A 7,923-nucleotide genomic window follows, 5' to 3' on the forward strand; every position below is an offset into this window, starting at 1 on the left:
TGAAAATAGGCCAGTTTTTTACCATGGTGATTCAGATCCTGAGGGGGAGCAGATCCAGTTGTCAAGTCAAACAAACCAAGTTGGTGAACAAGATGCAGAGCAGAATGTTACTAATCTGGAAGGAAATGTAGAAGTTCCAAGCGAAGTGATGCCGCGAACTCTTTCGTATCATCCAGAGGAGTTGATAATAGGAGAATTGCAATCGGGCGTTCGCACGAGACGTCAAATTGACCAGGGCTTAACATGTTTTTATTCTACAGTAGCACCTTTACAAACTGAATTTTCATTAAGTTGTTTTATCTCGCAGGTCGAACCGAGAACTTACAAAGAGGCGCTTACTGAAGACTCTTGGGTCATCGCGATGCAAGAAGAGTTAGGACAGTTTGAGAAGTTAGGTGTGTGGAAGTTAGTTGATTTACTGGATGGTCAAAGGAAAATCAATACAAAATGGGTTTTCAAATGTAAGAGGGACGATAGAGGAGTGGTTGTAAGGAACAAAGCTCGACTCGTTGTTCAAGGCTTTAGTCAACAGGAGGGGATTGATTTTACCGAAGTATATGCTCCTGTCGCACGACTAGAGGCTATCAGAATTTTCCTAGCATTTGCGTCTTGGAAGAATTTCAAAGTATTTCAGTTAGATGTTAAATCAGCGTTTCTTTATGGGAAGGTCAAAGAGGAGGTTTATGTTGGTCAGCCGCCGGGCTTTACTGACCCTATCCACAAGAACAAAGTTTATCTGCTGGACAAAGCGTTGTATGGTCTACATCAGGCGCCGAGAGCCTGGTGATGAAGCAGAAATTTGAAATGTCTTCAATGGGGGAGATGAAATTCTTTCTGGGTTTACAAGTTGAACAACTTCCTGAAGGAATTTTCATTCATCAAACGAAGTACGTGCATGATATTCTGGAGAAATTTGGAATGTTAAGTTCTACTCCAGCTGCTACCCCACTTGCGACTAATCATGGGATTCACCCAGATCTCACCGGAGACAGGGTTGATGAGACACTTTATCGATCCATGATAGGTTCTTTGATGTACCTAACTGCTTCACGTCCTGACATCATGTACCCAACGTGCCTCGCAGCAAGATTTCAGTCTAACCCGAGAGAATCGCACATGATTATTGTGAAGAGGATTTTACGTTACTTGAAAGGCACACCCACATTGGGGTTGTGGTATCCTCGCAAAGGCGATTTTACACTCGAAGGGTTTTCCGATTCAGATTTCAGATGCTGCAAAATCAACGCGAAATCAACAACTGCAGGATGCCAGTTTTTTGGTCCGAGATTGATCACTTGGCAGTGTAAGAAACAAAAATCTGTGGCGCTATCTACATGTGAAGCGGAGTATGTTTCTGCTAGCAGTTGCTGCTCTCAAATTCTGTGGATACAGCAACAGATGCGCGACTACGGTTTGCAGTTTCTTAACACACCTCTGTTTGTTGATAATGAGGCTGCGATTAATATAACTAAAAATCCAGTACATCACGCTAAAACTAAACATATCGAGATTCGTCATCACTTTATTCGCGATTGCTTCGAGAAAAAGTTGATACGAATTGAGAAAATCCACACTGACAAACAAAAAGCTGATTTCAATACCAAAGCTTTTGATAAAAATCGGTTTCAATATTTGTTAAAACTTAATGGTATGAAATTGCTTTCGGTGTCGGATGGGGTTGTGAGCGTTGATGAGAGTACTGTTGCGGATGAAGATGAGAAACAATCTGCGATGGTTTGTCGACTTTTTACGTGTTTTGGTATTTAGGGGGAGATAGATAGTTGTACATAGTTTATTTTGAGAAAAATACAAAAACAGTAAAAAATGAAAAAAAATCCAAAAACATGATAAAATTGAAAAAGAGCTTGTGTATATAGGGAAAATGATAGTACATCAGCTAGACAATTACAGTATGCTAAAGATTTGGAAAGACAAAATGAGTTAAACAGTCTCACTAACGATGTGTCGATAGGTTTTCGTACATTTAGTAGATTTATTCGGGATATAAACCTAAAATTTCAAACTGGTGAAATTCGTGGGGAACACTACTTGGATATATAGGTAGCCCCTGAAATCTCGTTTGAAAGGTCTCGTATTCTGATATACTAGGTGGTTATACTCTATGATGTCTGGGGTATTATTCCGGGACTTCTGCTGAACGGTAGTTCTGACCTAGTCCCTGGCTAATACTTTCACCAAAATGCTTGAAATATAGCATAAAGCCCTCAGCTGATTAGACAATAAAATTGATAATTAGTTGTTGTAGCTAAAAGATTCTCTAAAGGGAACACACTGCAAAGTCGAAGCTGATATCTCTCTGCTGAACGGAAGTTCTGACCTGAGATCCCTCAGTTCTCGCATACCCTAATTTATATACAGACATCATTGTAGTATTCTTGCCTGTAAGACTGAATATTGGGATTCTGGATACGGGAGTATATTCAAGAGGTGGGACACATGAATTGATCTAAATTCTTAAAACACTTAAACAGTATCCTGAATAGATTGAAATTTGTATGAAAATTTAAGATGGATCAGTATATCGACAATCGAGGTGAATTGTTTAAATCTGAGTATGTAATGTAGCTTAACGGTACTTGTAATCTGTCTGAAAAGCTGATATGATTCCCTGACACGCTCGCCAAAGACAAACCTGTACATAGTTTATTTTCTGCAATTTAAGTTTTCTATTATTTCATTTCTTAGTTTAGATCATCTTAAAAATCCAAAAAGATTTTATTTCTGCTTTATTTTAGACGAACCAGAGTGGAAAGTTGATTGTCGGATTCTAGAAAGATGAAGCAAATGTAGGAGTTTCTGAGCTGAAAATTGAGGAGAGCTTACATTGTTGAAAATATGTCATAAACAAGTTCATTAAGTTGATACTTGTTATTTTTTCAGAAAATTGGAAAATTGTTTTACTAAATTAGTTTGTTTCGTCAAAAGATCAACCAGGGTCATTAATTTGAACTTGGTAGATTAATCAAGTATTCAGGGTCATTAACTTGAACTTGAAAACTTGAGTGGATTTCTATAGCTGATTGAATTAGTGTTTATTGTTTGAAAAGATAGATTGTAATGTTATTGGTTAAGTAACAGGTTTGGACGATATTTCCCAACGGAGGCAAATTGCAAAAGCTTGAACCAGATATCTCAAGATTCCAGCATAATGAAAGGGGGAGTCAGTGAGAGGGGGAGTCTGGATCAACTGCTATTGGGAAGCTGAAGTTAGAGCAAGGTGTTAATGCTGAAACCTGTGAAGAATGCTTGAGATGATAGACAGAGTTGGTGAAAAGACAAAGACTGAAGACTATGGATCTGAAGATGCTAAAAGACTACGTCAACATCCAAGGGGGAGTCTGTTGATACACGGAATGTTTGTTGACTGCGTCTACAAAGAGTCTGAAGTCAAGATTGGTCTATAGGGGTCAAAGTGTAAATATTATGATAGATTGATGTAGGATCGCTTATATGTCATATATCATAGTGGACCGCTTATTAGTCTCTAGCCTGGATCGCTTATAGGAACAAGTATCCTGGATCGCTCATAAGGCATGTCATAGGAGCGACCCAAGATAACTATATATAGGTGTGAGCGGTTCATAAGGTGTAACGATGTATGTGTGTGCTACGGTGCTGAAACTCTGCCAAAATTTCATCAGAAAGCAATAGAAAGATAAGGAATTGAAAGGATAAGTTGTTGTAACTTCATTTACGTTAATTCCGCCTTCGTACATGAAGATGAACTACTTCGACTGACTTTTAGGGTCATAGAACGGTCCAACATATATCTATTATCTATTATCTATTATCTATATATATTAATAAAGGAGATGATTTGGGCTATTTGTCCTTGAATGGTGAAGCCAAATTGATGATGTGGCAACCATTTGTTTAGTGAACCTTCATTTTGGGAGGGAAAATGTCTAATTCTTCATACACAAACCATTATTGAGAATACACAAACCATTCTTCATTTCTACGCGGGATCCGAAAGTTATTGGGTCGGATTCATGCTTTCCCCAACTAACCCAAATACAATATGGATCCTATATAATGCTTCTTATCAATCATTGAACCCTCATCTTTCTTTCTACACTTTCTTTGCGAACGGTTTTTGTCTCTTCTAAATTCCATATCCGATAAACATCTTAGGTGCCGAATCTGTTCAAAATTCATCGGTAAATCTACTTGATCAAACTTAAATACTCTTTATTTATGTTATTAGATCACATATACAGTTTTTTTTTGGTCTTGAAAACCCAATGGGCAGATGTTAATCAATTTTTTTGTTATTTTTTTTTGTAGATCGTTCCACATAATTTGCAGGTATGTAATGAAACTTTGATCCTTATTTATTGTTTATGTTTATTCGGAATTTTTGATTAATTTTGCCTTTTTTGTAGCTTTTTTGTTCGTTCTTGATGCTTAGAAACCCTAAATCCCATTATCAAAATACTGAAGACGATAATCCTTAAAACTGACGAATATTTCAATAATCGAAGGTAAATGTATTATTTATATGTTTATAGATTATATCAATTTTGTTTTATGCAAAACCCTTTTGCCCGACGATAATGTTTATTGTTGTTATTTATTTATAGATATTTGCAGAAAATTCTATAGCCGGTCATCCTTTTAGATGACGAATCTTTCAACAATCGTAGGTAAATTTACTGTTTATTGTTTTTTAGATCTTATGTTTCTTTTTGGGCAATACCCTTTCGGCAGATCTAACTTTTTAATGTTGATGATCATACGTTTTGTTAAAAATACAAATTCTTTTGATTTTTTTTCTTTATTTTTTTGTACTTTTTTGTTGTTGTAGATTATTTTGCATTATACGAATCCAATGTTTTTGAAAAGATTTTGTATGTATTTTTTTTATGTTTCATTCTGTTTTATTTTTTTTCCAAATATTTAATGTGTTTCTAAAAATAAATTCTTTTTAAATTTTTTGAAAATTTCTACTTATCATTGTTGGTAATATTCATTGTTTATTTATAAATACATTGCCGTTTTAAGTTTTTAATAAACTTTCGTATATTAATTTCAGGTATCGACCCCTTGCACAACAGTCCTTCATTTTTAAAGCTAATTGATGAAGATTTCCCGTTATTTTTGGTACGTTTATTGTTATTCTAATGTTTTATAATCATATTTTATGTAAACTGATAAATTTTTCTTTTTTTTAAACTCATAGGAAATACCTAATGACTTTGCGTCAATGGTTTGGGGAGACCAACCACCTTACAAAGATTCAGTTAAGATTGTTGATGGTAACAATATATGGTTTGTAAGAGTGAAAAAAACTGATGTGGGCCCTGTTCTTGCTGCTGGATTCACCAAAGTTGTTCGGGATAGTTCTGTAAGAAAAGATGACTACCTTATGTTTCAGTCATATGGACCATCATCATTTTTTCTAATGGTGTTTAAATCATGTGTTCATAAAAACTGCTTCATATCCAATATCAACCCTCACGAAGATGTTATTGTAAGTAGTATCTTATAATATATGTATGATGAATAATTGTTTATGTCTGTATATTGGCATTTAAATTAATTGTTATTACTAATTATCACATCATATGCAGGTAATGGCTGATGAATTTTGGAGGCAATTTTATGGAAAAAATTTCAAAGGTGGTCAATCAACTCTGTATTTAGGAGATAGGTTTTGGAACGTTAACATGGACGGATTAACTGACAGCTGTGTTTTTACTCATGGATGTTCTGAGATGATAAACGAACTTGCCTTAGACAGGAGATCTACCTTTGTTTTCTCACTGCATGGAAATAAAATTTTCGAGCTTTCAGTATTTAATCATCAAACCGGTACTCAAATTCAGAACAACAGGGTTGAGTTAGTTGATTTGGACGACTCAATCTATGTTGACGATTGTTATGAATTTGTTATTGCGGTTAGAATTATAAATCTACACTATTGTTTACTTATCAACACGAGCTTACAAGTTATTTAACACATTGTTATTTCTTAATTTTATTTTTAGTCCGAACATAAGGATAAGTGTATTGGTGTTGGAACTGACATTGAAGAAGGTGTTGTTGTGGAAAGTGAAGATGTCAAAATTCATTTGGCAAGTTTTGAATCTCTGTTCAATGTAATTCTGTATATTAGAATCAAATTAAGTAACTGATTTTATAAATATATTTTTGTTGTATTTTTACATTTATTTACTTCATTCTTAATTCTATAGGATAAAGACGATTCCAAGTTTGATACCTTTTTCTCATCTCTACTTGAAATGGAAGACCTTAAGAAGAAGGTAATTTTTTTTACATGTTTAATTTTTTTTAATAATAATTGGTACTACATTGTTAAACAAATATTTTTTTGATACGTAGTTCAAAGATGATTGGGATAGAAAAACTGAAGGCCAAGGCAAATCAAGTGTTGTTTGTGATGAAGATTCAACTATGAAGGTTTGTGTTTATTTAACAAATGATATAAATTTTAAATTTTTACAAATATTTTGCCTTTATTTATTTATTTACAAAGGTTAATGTTATATCTTTCGTAGGATGACCCGAAGGCGAAAACTATTATTGATGTTGATGAAAATCTAAGTTTAAAGGTTCTATTCGTGTTACTTAATTTTATTTTTGTTAATTTAAATGAATTTGTTTACATTATTTTTAGAATTATGTTTTCCTTTTTTCAGGACAAAAGCAAGAGTCAAACGGATCTCGACAACTTTTTGATACCAAAGAATGTTATGTTTTATGAACCTACTCTGTGCTCCACAGTTGTTTCTGATGTGAGTTCTGCTGAAAGTCTTATTTTTTCCAATAAGGTAGTTACTTATGTATTTATTTACCTGTTTAGGCCATTCCGAAAAATACAGTTGATGTTCGTCAATCTGTTTTGCCGAGAAAGAGAAAGGTATAGTATCATATATACACATATTTTACTTTAAAAGTTTTATCTTAAAAGACAAACTAATGATTATTTTTTTGGACTTATTAGGCCACTCGGAAATGTAAGTCAGTTATGATTGTGTCCGATGACTATGTAATTGCTCATCGTACCCGTTCAAAGTATAGAAACAAAAAAGAAGCTGTTGTTGTTGATAAGATCACGGCCGCTGAAACCACATCTGTTTGCCGTAAACGTTCTAATTTAAAAAGGACGAAAACAGATTCATTCATTGAATTCACGAAAGTCGCAGAAAACCGATTGGTATGTGTTTTCATATTATTAATTTTTATGTATTTCATATATAACTAATAATTATATGTTATAGATTAATTTGAAAATTTTGTTTTTTTATGTTTTGAGCGTTTACCGTCTGCTGTTTCGGATGATTTGTCTCTTTCTGTTCACAACCTGCGTGAGGTTTCGATAAAAAACCTTAGATGTGAGGTAACAAACATCAAGACGGTAGCGGAAAAGAATGGTGATGGTTACAGGTATGGTTTTTCCAAGTGGTCGGCTTTCTTGAAATCAAATCAAATACACATTGGCGCTACTCTTTTCTTTAAATATGTGAAGTCTTCTCAGCTTTTGATGTTGACCAAAGTTGTTCACAAGACTACAAAGAAAAGAGGTCGTGCGTGACTGTTTGCATTTGTGGTCGTTAGTTGGGATTTTAGATGTTTTGGCAACCTGTTGGTTATTACTTAATAGTAGGTTCACAATGTTTTGGAAGTCTGATGTTAGTTATGTTTTCCTTTGGACAGTTAGTAGTTAAACAAGTCTATTTTGTAAGAAAGTTAGCAACCCGTTTTATCTTTCAAATTATTACCTAATATTTGGTACTACCTTTATTTATAATTTTTTTATTATCTTTGCACAAGGAATTATATTACTATTATATTATCCACTCATCCAACACAAACAACCTAACCTCAAAATTTATTAATTTTATACCAATAGGAAGTTATAATATCTAAAAAACATTA

Source organism: Helianthus annuus, chromosome 16, assembly GCF_002127325.2.
Source record: "Helianthus annuus cultivar XRQ/B chromosome 16, HanXRQr2.0-SUNRISE, whole genome shotgun sequence".
NCBI classification, from domain to species: Eukaryota; Viridiplantae; Streptophyta; class Magnoliopsida; order Asterales; family Asteraceae; genus Helianthus; species Helianthus annuus.